General features: G+C 39.9%; 1 protein-coding gene across 12 annotated transcripts in view; it reads left to right on the top strand.

The window, feature by feature from the left end:
* The window catches only part of ESRRG (estrogen related receptor gamma), a 643,587-nt gene that overhangs the window by 373,821 nt on the left and 243,560 nt on the right, over positions 1-26,206 (top strand). For 3 of the 12 annotated variants that reach the window (XM_064383507.1, XM_012459661.3, XM_064383506.1), the window contains one exon: positions 16,708-16,852. The exons of 8 other annotated variants lie outside the window; for them this stretch is intronic. The gene's annotated coding sequence lies outside the window, so the exon portion shown is untranslated. Of the gene's footprint in view, positions 1-1,810; positions 1,867-16,707; positions 16,853-26,206 lie in introns of those variants that run through there. One more of the 12 variants, XM_021677165.2, reaches the window with a different exon arrangement.

Below are 26,206 nucleotides of genomic sequence, written 5' to 3'. Positions count from 1 at the left end.
CTCGGATTTCTCATCTATATGACTAGGGGTGATCATAGGGCCTGCCTTATCAGGCTGTTGAGAGCATCAAACAACTTAATAGGTAGAAAGTCCTTAGAGCAGCAGAACATAATAAAAACTCAGTAAATAGAGCCATTATCATCACTATTACTGGTGTCAACCTCAAGAGCTCTTTTATTTGGGATGTCTTCCCCCTTCCTGCCTCCACCCCTTCTCTTCTCTTCCAGGCCAGACACATACCTGTCCCTCCAGGGCAGTCTCCAGCCTTTCCCACTGGCTCTCTGCTCCAGGTGGCACAGAGAATCTTATGAATGAATAAGATAAATAATGGTAACAGGGCTCCTGGGTTCTCTCACTTCCAGTTAGCTCTGACCAATGGGGAAACTCAGTAGGAGATTGGAGAGAGGAAGAAGAGTAAGAACAAGATATTTATAATCCAGATTCCTGCCCCTTCTCCCCGCACCAAGCCTTGTGCTGGAAGTATCGCTCAGTCCAGGGTCACCTAAAGAGAGGCGTCTTCACACGACTCTCCCTCTCCCAAGTTCTGCAATCCAGCAGCCCTCTCACTTTGGGCCTTGTGGCCTAGTTTCACTGCTCTTCCTCCTGGGTTCCTGCAGTATCTGCTGTTCCCCTACCCCTGTAATTAGTAGTCCTACAATTAGACCCTTGGCAAGTCAACCCTCCTAGAATGATCACAGGTTAAATGAGCCATCCGTTTGCTGTTGGATCTCTTAGGGATACAAATTATTTTTTCTTTCTAGGAGAAAATCTCAAATTTTAGTGAACATAACAATCAGCTAGGTCCCAGTGAGGTGGCACACACCTATAGTCCCAGCTACTTGACAGGCTGAGGTAGGAGGATCACTCGAGACCAGGAGTTAAGAGTACAGACTGGGCTGGGTGTGATGGCTCACGCTTATAATCCCAGTACTTTGGGAGGCCTAGGCCGGCAGATCACTTGAGGTCAGGAGTTTGAGACCAGCCTGGGCAACATGATGAAATCCCATCTCTACTAAAAATACAAAAATTAGCCAGGCGTGGTGGTACGTACCTATAATCCCAGCTACTCAGGAGATGAGGCAGGAGAATCGCTTGAACTTGGGAGACAGAAGTTGCAGTGAGCTAATATTGCGTCACTGCACGACGCAATGGGGGACAAAATGAGACCCTGTCTCAAAAAAAAATGAGTGAAAGAGTCCAGCCTGGGCAACCTAGCAAGACTAGCAAGACCCATTCTTTAATTTAAAAAAGGGGGAGCGGTGGGGGAGAGAGAAAAGAAAAGAATCAATTAGGCAGTTTGTTGAAAATGCAGATTTGCAGATTCCTTAATCCAGCCCCTGGAGACTCTGTACTATATGTCTGAGATGAGACATAGAGATTTGTGTGATTAACAAGAGCCCCTGCAGATTCTGATAGCCACAGAAGTATCATACCTTGTAGGACATTGCTTTGAACTATCCCAGCATTTATTTCAATCTGTCCTGAATTTTATTCACTTTTTTTCTCCCTGATTAATCTTCTCTATATGACTGTAACACATTGAATACCTACTCTGCGCAAAATATTCTCATAAGTTTTTATATTATAGTTAATAATCACAAACCTACATAGGCCATTATTATTCTGTTTTATAGATGACAAAACCAAGGATCATAAACCTTGAGCAGTTTACCCGGAGCTGGTAATTGTCTGAGATCCATCCATCTCTACACCTGTTGGGATCCAAAACCTTTGCCCTCTTCATCATGTGTAACTGCCTGTGCACAGTGAAAACTTTAACAACTGAATGTGGGAGTACATTTAACTGGGAAGAACAACTGCAAATCAAAAAATAGAATTGAACTTAACCTTACAATATCAGGGAAGGTAATAATCGACTTTAGCCAAAAATGCTAAGCATACATTAATATTGTGACCAGTTTTCTCTTTGATTTCAGGTTTCTGTCTCATTCTCCTCTTTTTCCCTCACACTCCCTCTCCTACTTATCCTCTGCCTCACCTTACTGGTTAGGTAGTGTGAACCCAAATGGGATTTGTAAAACCAAAAAGTTCAAAATCAGTGTAACTACTGCAGCTGAGAGCAAAAGAATTTTTTTTCTAAATAATAAAGACTGTTTTTCTTAGTGATGTATTGAAAATTATGGTGCTCCTAAAGAGCCTTCATAGCCGATAACAACATGTTATGGCATGAAAATACTCACACTCCAGACATTTTTATTAAATGTTATATGAAAATATATCTAATACATTTAAGAAGGAAAGCTCAACATGAAGAATTGAGGAAATGAGTGCAACTGATTTTCTCACATCAATGCAATTTCCCATTGTAGATGGTTTCGCAATATAATCATCTCCCGTTCTTGCCTGCACTAACCCATTTTTTAGTTGCTTTTTAGCGTATAAATGATGAGAACTGATCAAAAGAAAATTTCTAGAGGAGTTAGCACTCTTAGGTAACTTATGAGTTTAATCCAAAAATCATGTATGAAATGCTTGCTTCATAGGCTTTCAGAAATTTATAATCTTGAGAATTTCATATGAATAATAATCCAGGAATTTGTTTGAGTAAGGTCCTTCTACACTTACATTGGCATTCCCTTTCCTTTGGGAAAGTGTTTTGAGCTCAAGAATAAAGGCAAGTTTTTAGGCCTAAGGACTGTTGCAGAAAAAAAAAACCGCTCCCTAGCCTGATCTATTACTACAGGGTGCTCATTCTTAATAGCTGCATGGCCTTGGGCAATTTACACAGTCCTCCAAGCTTCATTTTCCCTGTCTGAAGGAAAAAAAAGGGCATTTAATAATATGACACCCATCGTAGAGTGTTATTGTGAGAATTAATAAAGCAATGGGGCTAAAACACTTGGCAGAGTGTTGGTATTACTATTGTTATTGTTAATAGCCACTACAAGGTACGATTATGGCAGTACTTGAGAGTCAGACATCTGGAGAACTACATATACACCCTCGGGGTGTAAAGCATGAAACTGATTCCCTGAAAACTGGGGACTGGATGGAAGAGCTGGACAGCTCCAAGCTGTATACCTAAAGTTATGAACTAGTGGAAAGGAAGACAGGACTTGTAAATGAGCCATATCACTTTTCCCGTTACTTGACAAGTATTAAGGTATTTCAAAATGTGGTCATGTTTAAGCCCAATGCAGAAAGCACAGCCTTTTAAGGTTTGGTAATACAGGTAGAAAATTAATTTTGCTTTCTTTCAAAGTATTGCCTTGTTGCTGTTATTCCTGTTTTTAAGTGTTGTTTTCTTTAGATAGTAGGCACTGGCAGGGACAGTCTGCTTATACATTCTTTTTTTTTTTTTTTTTTAGACAAAGTCTCACTCTGTCACCTGGGCTGGAGTGCAGTGGTGCGAACTCAGCTCACTGCAGCCTCTGCCTCCTGGGTTCAAGCGATTTTCATGCCTCAGCCTCCCAAGTAGCTAGTATTATAGGCACTCGCCACCACATCCGGCTAATTTTTGTCTTTTTAGTAGAGACTGGGTTTCACCATGTTGGTCAGGGCTGGTCTTAAACTCCTGAACTTGGTCTCCCAAACTTCTGGGATTACAGGCATGAGCCACCACGCCCAGCCCTCTGCTTATACATTCTTACAACTGGGATGTTTTATCACCTCTCACCACCTCATAATGCCTAGTAGAGTTGCTCTCCTATCAGCTAACAATCAATGACTATTGGTTAAACTGAATTGAATTCTAGATACATATTAATAAAATAGTGATTTTCCTGCTTAAAACTGCAAAACAGGAGAAGTGTACATGTCCTCCTTCTTCTGATCCCTCTGCTAAAGCCTGCCCTTATCTTTTCTAGGATGTGTTTAACTCCATCCAAAATGTCCTTTATTCCCTCTCAATTTAAATTAATTAATTTATGTTACTTTTAGAGAAAAGGACTCCCTGTGTCACCCAGCCTGGACTACAGCGGTGTAATCATAGCTCAGTGTTGCCTCAAACTCCTGAGCTTAAGTGATCCTCCCACCTCAGCCTCCTGAGTAGCTGGGACTATTGATGCATGCCACCATACTGGGCTTTCAATTTGAATTTTAAAACAGCAAAAATCCAGGCCATGGATATCAGTTAACTGTCATTTATATGTTTATATATTCATATATAGAGAGATATATGCTTATTTATAGTCATATTCTTCTCTACATTGTTTCTTAAATATATTCTTCAGAATGTAAATATTCTATCTCCATTTTAAAAGAACGTGAGAAGTTTTTGATTGGTTATGAGAAAAAAATTATTTTAAGATACACACCTTTTTTCCTATTCATCCATCCATGTAGGCAGTATTTATTGGGCACCACCTCTGTACCAGGCATGGTCCCTTGTGCTGGGGAGATAGTGTTGAACAAGACAGACCAGTCCCTACCCTTCATGGTGCTTACAGACATGTGGACCAGTCCCTACCCTTCATGGTGCTTAGACACATGTGGACCAGTCCCTACCCCTCGTGGTGCTTACAGACATGTGGACCAGTCCCTATCCCTCGTGGTGCTTAGAGACATGTGGACCAGTCCCTACCCCTCGTGGTGCTTACAGACATGTGGACCAGTCCCTACCCTTCATGGTGCTTACAGACATGTGGACCAGTCCCTATCCCTCATGGTGCTTAGACACATGTGGACCAGTCCCTACCCCTTGTGGTGCTTACAGACATGTGGACCAGCCCCTGCCCCTCATGGTGCTTAGAGACATGTGGACCAGTCCCTACCCCTCATGGTGCTTAGAGTCATGTGAACCAGTCCCTATCCCTCGTGGTGCTTACAGACATGTGGACCAGTCCCTACCCCTCGTGGTGCTTAGAGACATGTGGACCAGTCCCTATTCCTCGTGGTGCTTAGAGACATGTGGACCAGTCCCTATCCCTCGTGGTGCTTAGAGACATGTGGACCAGTCCCTACCCCTCGTGGTGCTTAGAGACATGTGGACCAGTCCCTATCCCTCGTGGTGCTTAGAGACATGTGGACCAGTCCCTATCCCTCGTGGTGCTTACAGACATGTGGACCAGTACCTACCCCTCATGGTGCTTACAGAAATGTGGACCAGTCCCTACCCCTCATGGTGCTTAGAGACATGTGGACCAGTCCCTATGCCTCGTGGTGCTTAGAGACATGTGGACCAGTCCCTATCCCTCGTGGTGCTTAGAGACATGTGGACCAGTCCCTACCCCTCATGGTGCTTAGAGACATGTGAACCAGTCCCTATCCCTCGTGGTGCTTACAGAAATGTGGACCAGTCCCTATCCCTCGTGGTGCTTAGAGACATGTGGACCAGTCCCTACCCCTCGTGGTGCTTAGAGACATGTGGACCAGTCCCTACCCCTCGTGGTGCTTACAGACATGTGGACCAGTCCCTATCCCTCGTGGTGCTTAGAGACATGTGGACCAGTCCCTACCCCTCGTGGTGCTTAGAGACATGTGGACCAGTCCCTACCCCTCATGGTGCTTACAGAAATGTGGACCAGTCCCTATCCCTCGTGGTGCTTAGAGACATGTGGACCAGTCCCTACCCCTCGTGGTGCTTACAGACATGTGGACCAGTCCCTACCCCTCGTGGTGCTTACAGACATGTGAACCAGTCCCTACCCCTCATGGTGCTTAGAGACATGTGGACCAGTCCCTATCCCTCGTGGTGCTTACAGACATGTGGACCAGTACCTACCCCTCATGGTGCTTACAGAAATGTGGACCAGTCCCTACCCCTCATGGTGCTTAGAGACATGTGAACCAGTCCCTATCCCTCGTGGTGCTTAGAGACATGTGGACCAGTCCCTATCCCTCGTGGTGCTTACAGACATGTGGACCAGTCCCTACCCCTCGTGGTGCTTAGAGACATGTGAACCAGTCCCTATCCCTCGTGGTGCTTACAGAAATGTGGACCAGTCCCTACCCCTCGTGGTGCTTAGAGACATGTGGACCAGTCCCTACCCCTCATGGTGCTTAGAGACATGTGGACCAGTCCCTACCCCTCATGGTGCTTAGAGACATGTGGACCAGTCCCTACCCCTCATGGTGCTTAGAGACATGTGGACCAGTCCCTATCCCTCATGGTGCTTAGAGACATGTGAACCAGTCCCTGTCCGTCATGGTGCTTACAGAAATGTGGACCGGTCCCTGTCCCTCATGGTGCTTACAGACATGTGGACCGGTCCCTACCCCTCGTGGTGCTTAGAGACATGTGGACCGGTCCCTACCCCTCGTGGTGCTTAGAGACATGTGGACCGGTCCCTACCCCTCGTGGTGCTTAGAGACATGTGGACCGGTCCCTACCCCTCGTGGTGCTTAGAGACATGTGGACCGGTCCCTACCCCTCGTGGTGCTTAGAGACATGTGGACCGGTCCCTACCCCTCGTGGTGCTTAGAGACATGTGGACCGGTCCCTATCCCTCGTGGTGCTTAGAGACATGTGGACCAGTCCCTACCCCTCGTGGTGCTTAGAGACATGTGGACCAGTCCCTACCCCTCGTGGTGCTTACAGACATGTGGACCAGTCCCTACCCCTCATGGTGCTTACAGACATGTGGACCAGTCCCTACCTCTCATGGTGCTTAGAGACATGTGGACCAGTCCCTACCTCTCATGGTGCTTAGAGACATGTGGACCAGTCCCTATCCCTGGTGGTGCTTACAGACATATGGACCAGTCCCTACCTCTCATGGTGCTTAGAGACATGTGGACCAGTACCTACCCCTCATGGTGCTTACAGACATGTGGGAGACATGCAGAGGATGTGGGGAAATCCTGGATGCTGTGGAAACCGATGACACTTGTCCCATTTAGGGATACAGTGAATGAGGGCATATCCCTGAAGAAGTGACATGTGATCTAAGATCTGACGGTTGAGCAGGAGCTAGGCAAGTAAGGAGAGGGATGATACTCTACTAGGCTGAGAGAACCATTTATGCCAATGCTTGGAGGTAAAAGTGCTTGTCTCCTCATCCCCTCTAAAGAGCTGAAAATCATTCCAAAAGGCCAGAGCAGAGAGATATGAATGAGGTGTGACCTTCAGATTCTCTTTAACAAATTATTAGAGCAAGAAAAACATTGTTCTATTAGCATAGTAGGTATGTTAGGAAGCAAATATTCTAGTGCTTGGGACTAACAGGTACTCAGTGAATGTTTTCCAGCTTATCTGCTCACTGAGTGGCTATTCAATACTATGTAAGGAGTTTCATGTTTTGATTTCTGCCTTCCAGTATCTTTTGGTTTTATCTGGGAGCTGGTGGAAATTTAGAAACAACAAAAGGGTTTTAAAAATCAGAAAAAAAACTCAACAGAAGAGCAGGCAAAGGTTGAAAGGCCTTGAGTGAATGGGGGGAAAGCACGTGGTAGGTAGAGGAGACCCTCAGGAGGTTTGAGGGGGGCACACGGGGCTGTGTGTGCCTGGAACCTGAAAGTTTCTACCTGGGGAGACTAGGTCAGAGAACTTGGACAGAGCCCCTCCATTAAGCTCTGGTGGCAAATTGGGTAGTTATTTGTTGAAGCAGCCTTTGCTATCTGAGCCTGAGCAGCAACAGGCAGACTTCTGCTGCTAGAAACTGTAGCGTAGAACCATAATATTTTCCACTAAAAATCTGGGGCACATTATCTGGCAGAGGCACAAAAACTTGCAAATTAGAACTCTCCCAGGAACTGCAGAATATATGATTGTTATAGACATGGATTTTCAAATTGGTGTGATGGCCAGTTTTAATAGGGTCTTATGGCTAGAAACATATGCTTCAAACCCAGTTAGACCTTTTTTTAAATGATGGCACCAGCAGTGTGACTTCCTGTGGTCTGCCTGGTACCAGCAGTGTGACATCCTGCAAGTTTCTTTACCTCTCTCAGGCTTGGCTACTTTATCCAAAAATGGGGATAATAATACCTTAGGGGTTATTTGACTATTTCCATGAAAAAATTAATAGTAAGTACTCAAGACCATGCCTATGCTAAAAAATAATATTATTGTTAAGATAATAATGATTGAGCCTCATTTGCGGAGGTAATCAGACTCTTTTGGGAGCATATAACCCCCAGAATTCTTTGACTTTCCAAGTACCCATCATTCCCAGGTCTGTAAATGTGTTTTTGTTCTCAGTTTAGCCTTTTATCAGGATTCCCAAACTCACTGATTAGGCTGGCTTGTAGGCGCCAACCTGAAAAAGAATTTGACTTTGTCAGTATTGGGAAAATATTTGTAAAATAGTACAGTCAATAAATAAATATACTGTAGACTTTGAGTCGCTTTAAAAAAAAATTGCCCAGGAGGTTAAAAAAAAAAAATTCTGGACTCAAAATGTTAACTGGGTTTGGTTTAGTATTTGGACAAAGAAATCCCTGCTCTGAACTGAGCAGAGAGATAAGCGCCTTGACTTGCAATAGATTAAGAGACTTGCATTGGTGAGAACAAACCACGTCTGAGGCTCTCCCTGAGTGCCGCCACATTTAGATTTAAGATTAACTGCAGCCGAATGGTGGAGCGGCTGTTTGTTTTATGAAACAATCGCTAATGACATTAAACAGACGGAGCCCCTTCCAACATGATTGTTCATTTGCGATAAACTGAGAGAAGCCCACAAGAGATTGAAAAAGAAAACTCATAAGTGCTTCATTTTGAGGCTCTTACAATATTCTATTGGAGGTGACAATTAATGGAAGTGAATGGGAATCTAATTCAGAGCACATTTAGCTCAAGGGAGGAGGAGGTATGGCAGGAAGGAATCAATATGAATTTGCTTACTTTTATATTTATATTAAAGAATCAAGTCATCATAATCTCATGACAGGTTTTCCAAGGAGGATTTTCTTTCTTTCTTCCTCTTGTTTATTCATGCTGTTTATTTGTTCATTTCTCATATTTCTACAGCTCCCGAGCTCCTAAAGCTGGCACTAAGCATTAGCTGTATTAAAGAGTACTATCTATTAGTTCAATTAGACATTAGACATTTACTTTTCAATGTATTTGAAGCCTGATTTGATTTGGTTCCAGTCATTTAAAATTAAGAGAGCAGAAATGTGTACAGAACTGTGTACAGATATCCGTGGCTCTGAAGTCTTAATTGCAAATTCAGATAAGGATTAGACAGGACTATATCTCTCTAGATCAAAGATATTTGCTAATACCTGAGATAGAAAGGTTGTTAGATTCTATATTTACTAATTCAAGCTTTTTGCCTTTGGATTTTTGTTGAACTTTAATATTTTGGTTGAAAACAACACAATTTGCACCAGCATTAAGAGTGTGGATGTGGGTAAAATCTGAAGCAAGCCTCACTTACATTTTCATTATTTTGGTCTAGCTAAAAAGTGAAATAGTGTTTATTTTTGCAAAAAAAAAAAAAATATATATATATATATATCTCGTCAAAGGCCATGTTCCAGCATTAAGCTTTTGTTTTATACACAAAGAAATATATTAATGAAAAGTGTTTTAAGTGCTTATTATAGAGATGGTTTGTTTTGAAACATGAGCTTTTTCACAGCAGTTTTACACTTCATTGTGTACCATGAAAGACATTCTAAGTAGAGGTTGTCAGTCCCCCATCAGAAGTAGAGTACTGCTGGGGAATGGAGCCATTTAGGATGTCACTCAAGCAGGACTAATCTAGAGTAGATATCTTATAAATAACCAGTAACGAAAAAACAAATCATTCCTCTCCCCACCAGAGCAGAGAGAATTACTGCTTAGGAGAAGGAAATCTTTATAATAAAGATTTACAGTCTGAATTAGTGAATTGTTTAGAGCCAAACATTGCATAAAGTTGCAATGACAACCTTAGATAGGAGTTCTGGGAGCTATGGCAATGCCTTTATGAGGAGAGCCGAATGGTGGAGCGGTTCTTGTATACTGGCATCTCCCACCTTGGTCTTGGGGAGATGGGTTTGCATACCCTAGAAATCTACCAGTTATGAGATATGGGTTTATTTAGGATAATATTTTTCAATCTCTACTCTAGTCCATGCTGTTCCTGTTGGATCCCAAAGATATTCTCAAAACCAATGAGGACCATTCTTTGCATAGAGAATTGCTGTGCACATTTAAATTGTATGACTTTTCTATTACGTGATAGAATATAATGAGAGTACTAAGAGTATTCCTTTTCAGCTTTCTGTTATTTCAGTTGTCAACTTTTCACTCTTTAATTTCTTGAAATAAATACTGGGTTTTTTAGATATTTGCAAGTTCTCTAGCTTTGGAAATCTTATCCATACCTCCCCTTCCCTGCCTTGTTCTCTTTTAAAGTAGCTAGAATGAGCTATCTCTCAATTCCTAGTGGGGAAAAGGCTTTATCAGGACCCATGGTGAGAACTCTATCTGTCAAAGAGAGAAAGAACCTGATTTTCTTGATTCTGATAAGTACGGATTTCTCTCGTTGAAGCTCCTGTTGTGGTGATACACAGAGAAAAATGAGTAGGAATGCCTGGCTGGTTAAAATAATCTTCTCAATCCCCCCACCCTAAGTGATTCTCTTATTCCAGGACCAAGAAATGGCACATTTCCCAGACTCTTTGAACTTGTCCACCATAACATATCATTCTGATATCCTGGAATATAGAAAAAAAAGAAAAAACCCTAATATTTGTATGTTGCTTTTTTTCAGTAGTTTGGTTTTAATGAGGTTGGGGAGAGAATGGATTTTATTGAATGCCAGGCTTTCCATTTTATTGCATCTATTTCCACACATGCCTGTAAGTTAGATAGAGCAGATGCTATCTACATTTTTCAGATGAGAAAATTAAAGTACACAGGCTTCCTTAAGATCTGGCAGCAAGAAGCTAGATTTATCTGGGGTACAACAGAGTTTTGGGAATGCACACTACTTGGATCCAAACTATTTCAGGTTTCTGGGGGCAAGTTAGTTTTTTTAGATTCTGTAATGTGCAGGGACGGGCACGGTCAGGCAACATCTCTGTATTGCTACTAATAGGGAGCCCTCATCCGGGAGAAACATATTCACTGTTTAAGTAGAATCCTTGAAATTAGCAGATGCAAGTAGCCCCTGGAATAGAAGTTGAAAAGCTTTCGAACAGTATGTATTGCAAAGTAAATCCTTAGCATAAAAATGCATACTGTTTCTTGTTGTTTCTGCCATTGATGGTCTACACCAAAGAAAGAAGATTCACTTCTATAAACATCTACTGATTGCTCTGATTCAGCTACTTGAGATGCTCTGATTCAGCTACTTGAGACTCCACAGAATTTGGAGACTGGGTGTTGGGGATTGACAGCATGGACTGAGTTATAAAGGTCACTCTGTCCTCATATCTGGGGACCATGTGAGGTAAATATAAGGAAATAGGAGTAAAGAGGAATTTTATTTTCACCAACAACAGTATAATATGCTACTGAATATAACAAAGCTATTTTCTATATAGTATGTAGTTTGTATATAATTGATAATTCAGGATAAGAAATTCCATGTAAAAGGTGCGTGATGTAGTCACTTTGTTAATTTGGCCATTTATTTAACCAAATGTTCCTCTTTACATTATACGGTAGCTGAGTTTGGGCGGCTCTAAGATCTAGAGTCCTGGTCTAAGTGGAATGAAGACAAATCATGACTTGAAATTCACAAATTAATTTTTGATTTAAAGACAAATCATGCAATTTGCTACCACTCTGGGAGGAATGACATTTAATATAAAACCATAATTTGGGAAATTACAAAACATCAAAAATTCACCAATTTGCTGTTTTGAAAAAAGTAAAGTCAGATTTTATTAAAAATATCTTATTTAAAAAAACAGTAGATGTGATAAAATCATGAATTGCTTTGGAATCCATAAAATATCTGTGATACTGCCCCTTTCTTTTTATTTTTCTTTGTAAATGTGTTCATGAAATACTCAAAATATATAAACATGAAAACTATACTATCCTTCCTCCATAGTCTGTCGTAATCTGCCTAAGAAAGCCTAGTTACATGTAGCAAATTTGATGTCCCTGTCATCATCTTGAAATATTTGTTGAATGAATGGATGGATGCATTCCCCATCTGTGTAGTCAGTTCTCAATTATCCATTATAATGGAGTTGAAATAGAAAAGGAACGTTTGAGAGTGAAATCCACAAATCATTGAGAACGTGTGATTCATTATTTTCAAAGTTTCCCACCAAATCTTTTAACCAACTAGATTAAAATGTGGCAAAAAAAATAAAATAAAATAAAAATGCAAGTTCTTTCTCTTTTGCCTGATTGTACTGACTTAGCTACTAAGGAATAAAATTTGAAATTAGTGACTGAAATAAATATCTAAATAGAGCCCGGAAGCTGAATGATTATCTCTGAATCATCACAGCAGTAACTTAGGCCAAACTCATTGTTCTTATATAGAATTCCCAGGGGGATATTTTTTAACAGTTGCTGGTAAATCTGAACTAAGGATGCAGAAGGAAAGACGCTCCCAAAAGGATGTTGAATGATTATAGTTGACTGTCACCTTTGCAGTGTGACAGAGAGGGGAAAACACAATTTAAATGTTTTTGGAAATACTGAAAAGATATGGGTCTCTAGAGTAAAAGTTTGAGGTACTTCTGTTCTTTTGTAAAAGTTAATCCTAAAACAGCACTGTATCATGTGAGTATGTGTGTAAGTGTTCTGGAGGGAAGGCCTGGGATTCCCCAGGACTTAGACCACTTGGTGAAATGTATAAGTTGGGTCAAGGTCACATTCATTCTTGGTCTTATATTTCAGAATATTTGGAAGGAAGAAGGTTTGGGTTTTTTTTGTTGTTGTTTTTTTCTCCTTTTCTTTTACAATGTCTAGCTGCTTCCCATTAAGTTACTTTTGAAAGCTCTTATGGTTTGGGAAGAAAAAAATTGGCAGTAAAATCAGCATGGTTTCTGACAAAAGGCCTGCGAGCAACAATGGTAGGATAACCAAATGCCACACGGAGTTGATAGCACTGAGTGGAGTCACAGCTGAGCAGCACAAGCCCAGGAAGCCCAGCTTTATGTTGCGTGCAAGATCACTGGCGACCGGTTTTATTCCTGCTCTGAAGAAAACGTAGACAATGCATGCACACCCGGTCCTTCTTACCACTCCCCACCTTCTCCCTCCTGTTAAATCTGAAGCCAGGGTTTCTTACACTCTGACATGAAGTCATGATACATAATCCTTAATACTTCCAAAGAGTCTTTGCTTTTCATCTAGGAAATTATATATGCTTTAAGTTTATTTGGACTATACCTGTATACTTTGTTAAAGGACTATACCACATGAATGTAGGAATATATACACTTTTATATATTTGCACAACTATTATAAAATATGCAGAAAGCACAAATGCATCTCTGAGATCAATTTTTTAAAATCAGAACATAGAATTAGATAAAAGGAAACCTGTAAGCTGCAGTAGTATTAGTTTGTTGATCTCCTTTCCTGAAATTTTCTTATACTATTTTTTAAAAGGAGGCTGGCAGTAATCGTTAATATGGACTTTAAAAGTACCCTTTGATGGTTTTCTCTTGCCATGTCTCATAAATTCCAACCTTCTTTGATAAGAAAAGAGTCTGACATTACAGGCCAGGCAGAAGTCTCTGAACGTTAATTGAAAGCATCCAACTGAATTGTCATATCTTTGCAAAGAAACATATGCACTAGTGTGCAGTTTCAAACTTTTGATACAGGAATACAAGAAACATGTTTGTGTATGCATAGGAACTTCTAATGATAGGTACTACTGTGTGTGTGTGTGTGTGTGTGTGTGTGTGTGTGTGTGTGATCAATATAAAGATGTATGGTTGTTTGCCTTCAGTTATCATTTGCCCATGTTAATTGGTAATGCTTATAGGTTAGAAAGACAGCAAAGCCAAACATATTATTTCCACTAATAGAAGTAAGACATCATCCTCATCATCCTTATATAAATCTATTGGTGATTATGAATCTAACTTTCTTTTATTTTGATAACTTTTAATCTTGAGAGAGAGAAAAAAAACTAGTGAGAAGGCAGCAAAAGATTTTCATTGAAACAATTCTGTTTTAATCACTGTAACAATTTTACTGTTTTACTTCTCCCAGTGGTCCAATGAAGTAGTTTCTATTCTAAACCCATTTCATAGAGGAAGAAACTGAAGTTCAAAAAAGTTAACTAACTGGCCCAAGGCCAGATAGCTAATAAGGCATGGGCCAGTTAGTTAACCAGATGGCACCCAGCCACTGGTCCAGAATACATGTTCTTGCCACCATACGCTACTGTTCTAAAAATACATTAATATAGGAAGAAAGAAATATCTCAGACTCAAGTAATTAGTAATTCCCCTCATATTGAATCCATGCTGGGCTAAACAGTTCTTTGATTTGGTCAGTTTTAGTTCAAATGCCCAGAAGTTCTTTCTGAAGAGAATAGGACCTCTGGCAGTGTGTTCTGAACTGCTTTCCAGAGGTAAAGAGAGGTATGTTTCTCCTGTTTGCTTCAGGAAAGAAACATACATAAAAGTAAAGAATTAGTTCCTGTCTGGCATTTTATCAACTTCACTAAAAAACTTTTAGTTTTTTCTTTAGAGGCAGCAGAGATGAATTGTTGCAGAGTGCCTACCAGTTCAATAAGAAATTCATTCTCTCCTGTCACCTGTGCCCGTAATTTCCATTGATAGAACCTTTCAGAAAATGGAAATGGAATGCTTGTGAAATTTCTTATACAGAGAGAAAGCAGAAAAAAGAGGACTCTGATCTCTTGCTATTGAAACAAAGGGCAAATTATACATTTTTAGTACTGGATTTTTTACAAAAATACTTAACTCTTTTACATCTCAGTTTCCCCATCTGTTAAATGGGAATACTAGCCCTTCCAAGTGCCTGAGTTGTTTAGGTTTAAAAGGCCAAGTGAGCTTGGAACTATTTTCTTTCAGTGCTGTGGCTGAGGACCCCTTGAGGTAACCAAGCCACAGAGCAAAGATGATGGCCTTTATCATGTAGAGAGTGGACGACCAGATGGCAGAGCCCATTCTACATAATGACTCTCACTCTGGTGGTTTGTAATTTATGAAGTTGCCTTCTAATCAAAGGCACTGTTGGCTGCCAGAGAGCTCAGCCACAGCATGGCAACAGCTTCTTCCAAAAAGAAAAAACAAATCAGCTGAATATTCTTCCATCTAATATGATAAACAGTCTAACACACAAGAAAGGTTAACACAAACGATTCTGATTTTTATTTTGTAAACCTTGAGCAAAGAAGAGAAAATGAGACAGGTTATCTAGGGAGGCCTTTTCCCTTGACTTCATCAGGGAAGAAACAGGAACTATTCTAGCCACCCTTGCGTCTTTTGGGTCTACTTGTGGCTCCCAGGCCCTGATGCCTAGGCAGGGAGGAAAAAAGGGAAAAGAATAAAGCGAGTGGAGGGGCAGACAGAGAAAGGGCAGTTGAAAGGAACAGGAGAGAAATGATGAAAGGGGTTTGCACAGCTGGGCTGAGGCAAAATACCCCCACCAAATGTCAGTGGTTGCTCAGAGACATCAAAAAGGCATTGGAGGAATTTCTCTAATTTCCATAACCAAAGTTAAAATAATTCAGAAGTATGATGAATATGGTAATAATTCTGCAACCTCTTCTCACAGTCCCTAAGATTTTGCCCCTTCATCTCTTTTGCCGTGACTAGCGTTTCTATTGTTCATGATCCCAGTTCTTTTTCTAATATGACAACAGCCTCACTAATCTCGCTACAGCTGAAGTCATAGTTTCCAAAGAACTTCACTTGATTTAGAGACATACACTGCCCCATTTTCTCTTAAGCGTGTAAGGAGACTAAGAATAACCCATCCACTACTTGGTGTTGGGTACATTTTCAATCTGGCATGCCAAAATTCCCAACTCCAGGGTGAGAAATAAATCTGTTTCTTTGAATAGCAATGAGAAAGATGGGTAAGCATTTTAAAAGGGTAGATGATGAGAGCTGGTAGCAGTGCTAAATGGAATTTTATGTTCTTATGAACCATTCAGTGTAAAATGATAGAGCGTTTTCTGATTAGGTGATTTTAGCTTTTATGGTGAGAAAATGGTTAAACACAGAGCACTCTGCTAAGGTATTTCGTATGAATGCTTTTCTTCTTTACTGAAAGCACATCAGGGAAATGGATGATGCATCTCATTTGATTCAAGTGAAACAGTTTAAATTGTTATGGCTTTGAGTTAAAAAAAAAAAAAAAAAGGTAAATAGTTCTCTTTCGTAAAGAACTGCATCACAGTATGTCCTTCTTCAGCTGGTGGCCTGGTGCCTATCAGTGTATTAATTTGTGACATTTGATAAATACATGTCACTGGACAGTTGGTTGTCAGGACGTATTTATAAAGGGTCCTAGCCTATGGAGTTTTCATTTTTAAGCCAAGATGCTAGCAAGTAGCATCATCTCTGAATGAACTGTATTTAAATAGAGTTAGGATGAAGAGCAGTAAGGTAAGAAAAAATGCTTCAAGAACACCCATTCATAAGCAGAAAAGCCAGGAGATATTTTTTAAAAAGATCACAAACTATTACTGAAGAACAGCTTTTTAATGCAGTGCTTTGAAAACTGGACATAGAATATCAACGAATAGAGAAAGCATAAAGGTAGCTTTCTTAGGAGAGAGAATGTGTGTCACAAATGGAATGTGGTACCCAGAGGTTGGCTAGCTAGGAGGCAAGCCACAAGTAGGAGAGCGATTTCGTTCTCTCTGAGGCGATGTCTGCCAGATTAGAAGCATCAGTGCCCTCTATTGTTCACAGGAGAACTGCAGAATTGCCTGAGAACAGAGGCCAGGCATTTTTTTGCCTTGTAAACAGACTTCTCTACAAACTGCAATGGATGATAATCAATAAAGTTGAAGGAAAGGAGGAAGGAAGGAAGAAAGGAAGGAAACAAGGAAGGAAGGTAGGTTGATTTGTGGTCATCTTTGTATTGTTGGAGCACTATTGTCCAAATGTTTAAAACATTAAATCTTTAAAATGTTTTTCCTGGACTAGCTGTTTGAGTTTATTAACATAAGACATAGTCCTCAGAAGAAAGGTGCGATTTCTATTTAGTGATAAATGAGGACAATGTTTATGATGCAAAAGTTCTTCTGTTAACTTCATTATACTTCTTTTTAGTTTGTTTTGATAAACCTCTATTTGCATATTAGCATTTGACTAACTTTGGGAGCAAAATACTGATATTAATATCTAGTTTTCTCCTTTGCATAATTTATATTTCCCAGTAATGATTTGATTTGTCATTGACATGAAAAATATGGGGATTGGAAACTTTTTTAAAGCTAAAATAACATTAAAAATAGCGTTACTCAGCTATGTGTTTTACTAAATTAAAGATTACTGCAAGAATGACAACTTCATTCAAGCAAATCATTTGGAATTACATTAAACAGCTGCTGTTAAACAGCTGACGACAAAGGAGACCATTTTGATCTCCACAGCACAGGGAATCTAGCTGGGCGCTCCCTGCATGGGGTTATGAAGAACACATTGTGTTCCTGTGGACCCACACACAGAGTGCTCCCCATCGCGCTTGTTGCCAAACACTGGGCTCTCTAATCACTTTGTATTCAGTCAGAGATCCAGGAAGTCCAAATCCAGCCAGACAGATGCAGAACAGCTTAGCAGAAGCAGCTTTAACAGGTGCCGTCGGTAAGGTCTTAGGGAACCTGAGAGACAGGGCAAACCACGGGGAGCGTTGGTCATCGGTGTCAGATTGCCCAGCGCACAGGATGGCACCAGTCACTGAACAGCAGTTTGCCACAGAAGCCAGTTAATTGATCCTTAAGTGATGGCATAACAGTGCAAAAAAAAAATATTTAGACACCTTAGCTGTGCAAGTTCCTGGCAAGCAGACTGCTGCTGGGTCTCTTGCCTGCTCCCCCTGCTCCTTAGAGTGCTAGAAAGAGAATGGACTGGAATAAAGACCATGTAGCCATGAAACATTAAAAGGGATGGATGAGAGATTTGATTTAAGCAGGTGTTGTCTTTCTGCGTCGACCGTAGGCAACTGAAGATTGCCACCCCATAAGCGTAGACACAAATGGATGGGCCACTCCCTGGCTCTGTCCCTGTCTACCAAGGTATGTGGTGCCCCCCAGGAGATCACATTCATATACCATGTTTCAAGATTATTTCTAGTTGGAGAGGGTCACTGCACTCAGTTGTGGACTTTCTTTCTGTGCCATGTTCTGGCTCATGTGTCTCAATAACAGCACTTGATTTTAGTGAGTTGAAAACGTTGGCTGGCCTGACACCATCCTTCCAGATCCCGTCACTTTATAAACGCAGGGACAACTTATATTACACACACACACACACACACACACAAATCAGAAATTGTGCATTGACAAAATGTTCATGAACTTACTTGTGTAACTTGAGCAAACACAAGAGAAAAAAGAGGATCCTGTGTGTTGAGATACAGCAAGTTGCAGAAGAAATCTGAAAATCTGCATTAAGGTGGACAACAGCCTGTACAAATAATTCTATGAATATTTAGACTCTTGGCTTGGTACTGATAGTAAAAAAGGGAGACAGAGAGAAGCAAGGCCACGTTTTAACTTATTTGGAATTACTGGCAAAGTGTTTGCTTCTGCAGTTGGGAAAACATTTGACTCTCTTGCATGTCTGTCTTATTCTGCTACTACTGCATTTTAAAAAATGGGGTCCCAGACAGATTAGAGTGGCTGGGCATTCTGGTGACATTTTGTCTGTCTCTGTGGATTAGTTAACAAAAATCATTGTAACTATTTTGGAAGGAAATGCAATCATTGTGGCCCATACACCCAGTTGTCCTACCTTCCTGTGTCTGGGATATCCAGAGAAATCGGAGAGAAGCTGTGTTGCTGGGGGTGGGGGAAGGGGGGAGGGATTTCACCCTATCATTATATCCTCATGATGCTATAAAGGAGCTGTGCAGAGGAACAGAACCATAGGAATGATATTGCAAGGACCCAGCTCATGGGACAAAGAGGTATATGAAAACCGTCATTATTTCTATAACATGGTATTGCCAGAGAGAGAGGCAGAAGAATAAGGAGAGAGCTAAGACAGAAAGAAGCCTGGTGGGATGGGGGTAATTACTCCCAAGTTTGTCTCTGCCGCTTATGGGTTGCTATGAGCCCAGGCAATTTAAATGACATCTCAGAATCCCAGTTTCATAATTGATAAAACTGGAAAACTAACATGATTTAACTCACAAATAGGTAAAATGAGATTAGGAATGTGCAAGCATTTTGGAAGCTTTAAAGTGAGATGTTTGTGCTAGAAATTAATAAAATAAAGTCTACAAAATACAAATTATAAGCCTGTTTTATGAGTTCTTTGATGAGGATTCCTTTGCTAAGCCATACTGGCTAATTACCGATAATAAGCTAAGGTCTTATGAATATGTTGAGGGAAAAATTAAGTTAAATTAGGCCATCTTAAGGAAAATGATTATAATTTCTTACAAACAGGCATAGCATAAAACAAAGCAAGGTAGTGTATGCACGTGGTTTACGTGCTTCATATATTTGATGAGCAGACAGTTTTTGGAAAAAGGGACCAGTCTCTGTTTATTTAGCATTTGACAACTCTCTAAGATCTTCAAGTTAGGAGATGAAGATTCAGTGAGTACATTTATTATTTCACCAAACATTTACCATTTACGTTTGTTAAACAGGTCAGGTCACTAATCAGCTATAGGATATAAATAAATGGTATAATGTTCCAAGTGACACCTTTAAAAATGAATACATCTACCTACATTTTCAAATTCATCATTCTATTATTAGACAAGCAAAAATACTATGAAAATTAAGAACTTTAAGCAAAGAATTCTTTTAAACGTTAGCTTTGGTAACTTCTGTCATTTGCAGTTATGTGGATGCCATACTATCTGGGATATAAAACACTGTATACATTAAATTAATATGTTGCCAATGAGGGCATTTTGCCTCTAAATATAAATATTTTATTAGTTCGGTATCATTTTTCTTTTCATCAGCCTAGCTTGGGCTTTTTCTATTATACATTGCTTCCATCTAGGAAAAGCATGTGCTTTAGCAGAAAGAGCTCAGACCCTGCCAGCAGATAGTCCTGGGGTCATATCCTGGTTCTGTCACTTACTAGCCAGGTTTCCTTGGATAAGTTAATGTTTGAACTGCATTTTCTTGTTTTTATTTCTTCATAAAATCAGAATCATTATCACCATAATATCTACTTTTTATATTATTGTTAGATAATTGCACAATAAAAGAAGGCTGTTACTATTTTTATATCACTGAACTTTTTTAAGGTTAAGCAAAATAAGTAAAGCAGTCAGAACAATGCTTAAGACATAGTAGGTGTTCAACAAATATTTTTCACTCCTCTTTGACACAAACTCTACATTAAAGCCTATATTAAACCCTGTATTAAATAATCACACCACATTGCATTTGTATACTTTTTTTTACAATTTACAGAATGAGTTTGATACATAGATAATTGCCTTCCACATGAAGACTGAAATATAAATATACATCACCATAATACAATTTAAAGATAATAGCCGTTCTTTATTGAGTATGTCTTTTACAGATGAGTAAACTAAATGCAGAGAGGTTAAGTAACTTTCTCAAGGACAAACTCCTAGTAATACACAGAGCTGACATGGAAACTTACCCAACCTCCTAACCAACTGATTAACCGGCCTGCATTGAATACATGCAGTGAGAGACTGGACAAAGGGAAAGGAGCGGGCAGGGAGAACCTCAGCCTTCAAGTCAAGAGGGTAAAAGCTCCTATGCATAGCACAGTGTCTGGAATAGAGAAAAACGTTACTTAAATATATGAAAGAAGCAAAAACATGCTGAGCATGGTGGCTTATGCCTGTAATCTCAGCAACTTGGGTGGCCAAGGCAGGAAAATCGCGGGAGGCCAGGAGTTGGAGGTCAGCGTGCGTAACATAGTGAGACCCTGTCTTTGGGAAAAAATGATGGAAAAAAAAAAAAACTTAGTGGGGGAGGATGGTGTGTGCCTGCTGTCCCAGTTACTTAGGAGGCTGGAGGTGAGAGGATCACTGGAACCCAAAGTTTGAGGCTGCAGTGAGTCATGATTGTGCCACTGCACTCCAGCCTGGGTGACAGAGTGAAACTCGACTTAAAAGAAAAAAAGAAGAAGGAAAGAAAAGCAACATGTGAAAGAATATAGCAAAATCCAGGGTGCATTGTCTTTAATAGGTACACCTCTAACTGACATCCCATTATAAAAGAAAAATTGAGACCCTGGGCTGAGCCCTCTCATGGCTCAGCCAGCAATTTCTTGAGGAACTTTAGACTCTCTTTTCTACCCTAGCAAAATAGGTTGCAAACTTTGGTAAATAGAGCAGAAACATACACATTTGCTAATATGGAACCAAAGTTAAACCTGCTTAGAGGACTACAGAAAAATGTACATGCCTACCCTCACCTGGAGAGCTAAATGAACGGGTACTTGAGAAAACCTACTCAGACGACATCATGAAGGCTGATGTAGCTTCAGTGGCAGTAGGCCAGCAATATTGCTAGAAGAACAGATGGAAGATGGGACACATTTGTAGCCAAAAAGAGACTACTCATAGGTAACACAGCATGTATTGCCAGGAATAAAGATGGTGAGATGTAGAAATAACCTCTATAAGTCCTATGTGTGTGCATTTCTTAAAATCAGTTTATTTTTAATTGTTGGATGAATTTGGAAAGTTTTTGCCTGAAATCTGTGTGTTTTGGGCATTGTTGGACCTTTGCTTTAAGGAGTGTGTACAGAGGTGTGTGTGTGTGCTTGTGTGTGTGTGTCTGTGCACATATCCAAGTGTGTGGTACTAGACTCAGATGAGATGGAGTTGATTAAAACATCAAATGAGTTACCCTATGAATGCTGTACAGTTGATGTTTATTTTCCAAGGCAAGAATGTGGGCTTGCATTTCTGCTGCGAGTAAATGTTTTGTTTAGCGCCTAGTGCAGTGCTAACAACAATGTAATAAATGCTTGCCAAATATAGTATAAATAAATAAATAGATTTAACACCCAGAAGTTTCATGTTCTTTATTTTATTGTCATTTGTTCAGAGGCACAGTAGAAGAGGTTCTAATGGACAATGTATTTCTTACTCCCTCACGGTTCCTTATCCACCCAAGACTGATCTCTACAGCTTTGTTCTCTTAAAGCACTTAACCCTTTAAAACTCTCCTAGCAAAGCTTTCTGCTCATCACTAAGATAAAAAGAGGGCTACAGCAGATAAATGAGCAGAATCACACTCCATGTAGCACCATGTTCAGGGGAATCACAAGTAAAATCTGGTACTTAATGGCAGTCAGTGTAATGACTAAGAGCCAAAGGTAACCCTGCTCGTTCCATCAGTAGGGTTAGAATTGTTTCTGCAAGTTACCTATGATGGAAGTTGTAGTAAATTACTAAGTCTCAGTTTCCTAATCCATAAAACTGGAATGCTATGAAGATTATTGTGAGGTTCAGATGAACTAAATGATGTGAAATTTTGAGCACAGTCCTAGCACATCATCAACTAGTGATACTTAGCAACACTGACCATCATGTCAATGACAGTGATAGTGATGATGATGATGAGTGTTACCCACGAATGGCGATGATGATGATGACAACAGTGAAGATGATGACAATGGTGATAGCACTTAATGGCTAACAGCTTGCTAGCAAAACTCTTAAAAGGAATCACGGCACAATCTGCTTTCTAATGTATGTTTCTGGGTCTAAGACTGCCTTCAAAACATACTATTAGCTTTTGGAAAATTTAAACCAGCTCTCTAAATTAAATTACCCCGAAGACCAATACCAATATTAAAAAATATAAAGAACTTTCTGAATTCTATGCCATAGCCAGTATGATGATTTTGCACTGAGATATTTACTCCAGGGTTCTCTCCATGATCCTAAGAGTCACTTTAAGGATGGTGTATTGTTTTAGTTCAGCTGCATTGACACACTGATACACCATTAATAGCAAATGAATAGACTGTGCCTGTGTTGTAACTTTCATTCTCTACACAATGACTTTTCTCACACTTAACAAATAAATAAATTTTCATTTTGTGCTATTGTAGAAAAGTCATATTATCCTAGATTTTAAAGCACACCTTTTATAAAGAGAACCCGTAATACAGTTAACAGCCCCATTCCATTGGTCTCTAATGACTATCGTGGTTAGACATACTGACTTTGACAGAAGGAGGAATTCACTCCATTAAGCAAATATACTGAAGGCTCCATACTTTGTTGAAGTTAACAATTTCATCTTTAACAACTGAAGCAAATTTGAACGATGCTGCACTTCTCATTCGATGCGACACTCATTTTGCATTGATCAGGAAAGGTAGAATGCTCCTCTTTTGATGTAAAATCTCCCTAAACTGTTAAGTTTGAAGGTTTTCTAATTGTCTGGGAGAGTCCAACACCAGAGGGCGATGTGAATTCAACATTTTTACTTGTTTTCCTGTACAGTTTATTTTTGGTGTGTAAATAAAATAAGCATATTTTATGTTCATAATGATTCATGTTCTTAAGATTTTTTTCAGTAACTGAAATTTTACTTACTCTGTTCCTCTCCCCACTTTCACATTTTAAAAAGGAATGGAAAGATTAAGAAATCATTCATTCATTTAGTTGTCATTTATTGAGTACCTAGTATATGCAAGGTACTGTAAGAAAGGGTTGGATGGAGTTAGGACAGAAATGGATAGAGACTCATTAGAGAAATATCTACTGGTCAACTGTTGCATACAAAGCACTCTACTAGGTACTATTGGGAATATTAAGATGAACCAGGTAGTTCTTGTCTTCAAGGAACTTACATTCCATTGGAGAAATATGATTCCATTCCTCCCTTTTATCATTAAAGGTTGCTTACTTACCACAAACTGTTTCTCCCCCAAAAGTCTGTAGAGACACAGCTCAGAGAATCTGCCTCTTTTGTCCCTCTCTCAAGTCGAATTGGCCATGCCCCTTTTTAAGGCTCTAACCTGCTTTACGAAGACATATCAGATATATAAAGAGCATTACAAATGTGTGTCCTTTAACTAGAAGATGGTGGGAATAGCCGATGCAAAAATCCTGGAAACAGGAATGCCTTTGGTAAGTTAGGTTCAGTGAAGACTGTGATATCCAGGCTCTTTGAAGTAGAATTGTGGGAAACTTGCCAGGAAAGGGGGTTTTGGTCAGGTTATGAACAGACTTGAATTTCAGGTTACAAGAATCTTGATTTTGTTCTGTAACTGTGGAAAATGTGGGGTAAAAGTACTTGAGAATGTCATATAGGATGAATTATAAAGAAGCAGAAAAACAGAGGGAGGGAGAGCAGTGAAACCACCAGTGAGGAAATTCAGGCAGTTGGAATTTAACTTTGAGAATGCAGAGATGATTTAGAGTCAGAACCAATAGGACTTAAAAGTTGACAAGTGTATTCCAAGTACCCATGTACGAAAGTGGTATTTTTTGACATCAAGAGGGTTGCATGAATTCGTCTGGCTCATAATAGTAAGAATTCAAAGCTCAGAAAGCAATTGCTCAGCTAAGCTTGCATTCCTTCATTTATTCATTAAATAGCCTGTTCAAAAACATCCAATCTGTCAGGCCCTAAGCTGTGTTCCAAGCATTCTGAGATGAGACAGGGTCTCTGCCTTCAAGGAGCTTACAGTTTAATAAGAGAAGTAAAATTATGTACAGATATGAAAATGCTAAAGAATGGCAGGATAAGAGATGCCTCCGGAGAGGAGGTGATCTGAGTTTCTGTATGGAAACGAGGTATATGTGTGTGTATGTGTAGGGGGGGTATTTTGGGGGTGTGCGTAGGGGTGGGGGAGTGTTAAAAAGGGGTTGTGAGGTTGGTGTTTTAGCCTGAGGGGTCCACACATGTAGTGACACAGGATTGTGAACAGGTATAAAGAAATAATTATAATATAAATTACCCTGACCCCAAAGAGCTTTCGATTCTCTAGTAATGGTTCTTCTGTTTAGACAATGTTCTGTTTTTATATCCAATGCTATTCCATTATGTTGGACAGTCTTCCCATATGGGGACGGGGGCGTGAAAGAAGAGAGAAGGGGGACTGTGATAACTCAATGCCAGTTATATTGAGAACCAATTTCGTACATGACTTAAAACAAAATTCATCTGAGAATTAACACTTTAAATTCTGCCCAATGAAATAGTTAAATTCAGAAGGTGGAAAAATGAAAGAACGTCAATATATATATAAAATCTCACTTTGATGAATGTGACATGGTAAATTCAAAGCCACTCCAATAAATGTGGAGCTTAATACAGGGGCACCTCTGCCTGCAAATAATCTCTAGGAGTGAGGAGAAAACACTACAAATTTAAAAAAAAAATGGAACACTTTAAGTTCTTGATAATTTTTTAGTTCCTCAGTCGGTGATACAGAAAGGTGTGTAGAAAGCATTATTTCTCCACAAGCATCTAAGGCAGGGTTACAGTTTCTTTCTTTTTTTCTTTCTTTCTTCTTTTTTTTTAATGTTAAGCACGTTCCTTTGCAGGGCTTAGAAATCTCTCTAGTCCAAAATTGAACAAAAAAGGCCTCCCCTTGTGCTTTTTTTGTCAGGCTGATGAAGCTGTATAGAAATGTAAATGGAATATAAGAGATGGTAGTGGGAAGCTTGTGTTGCGCTCTTCTCTTCTCTGGGGCTCCCTTGTAAAAATATTCTCTGATTTTGCTGTGTGTGTGCACCTCTTGTGTAAGGGCATTTAATTAGCTACAAGTTACAACAAAGACTTTTGAAAGGAAAATATATCTGTGGTGCAGATGCCTTTATTTTCATTCTGTGAACAGCTAGGTTTTTAACTCCCTTATCAAGAGCTGCATGAACTGCCCAGACTAAATTGGGAACATCTCCACACTGTTTGACAAATAGATTTTTTGTAAACTGATTTAGCCTTTTCATTGTTTGCATTTCATTATATAGCAGACTTCATGTCACAAAATCGGTATTCATTCAAAATAGAGAATTTAGAGATAGGACCATAGCCAGATAAAAAAATATTGCACAGGTCGGGGCTATTAAGCATAGAATAATAGCAAGTCAGTGATCCAAGGGGTGGTTCTTCAGCTGCAAAGGGGCTAACATAGCCGAGGTCAGGAGTCGGACTCAGGACTGAAGATGTGTCTGTGGCCACATTTACAAGACAATCTGCAGGGAACAGAGTGAGGAATGGAGTCTGGCAGGATACGCTGTAGGAAAGAGATAGGCTTGTTCTCT

This window comes from Aotus nancymaae, unplaced genomic scaffold, assembly GCF_030222135.1.
Source record: "Aotus nancymaae isolate 86718 unplaced genomic scaffold, 86718_ANA_hifiasm-v0.15.2.pri h1tg000032l_0, whole genome shotgun sequence".
NCBI classification, from domain to species: Eukaryota; Metazoa; Chordata; class Mammalia; order Primates; family Aotidae; genus Aotus; species Aotus nancymaae.
This window is presented reverse-complemented; position numbering and strand designations above follow the sequence as displayed.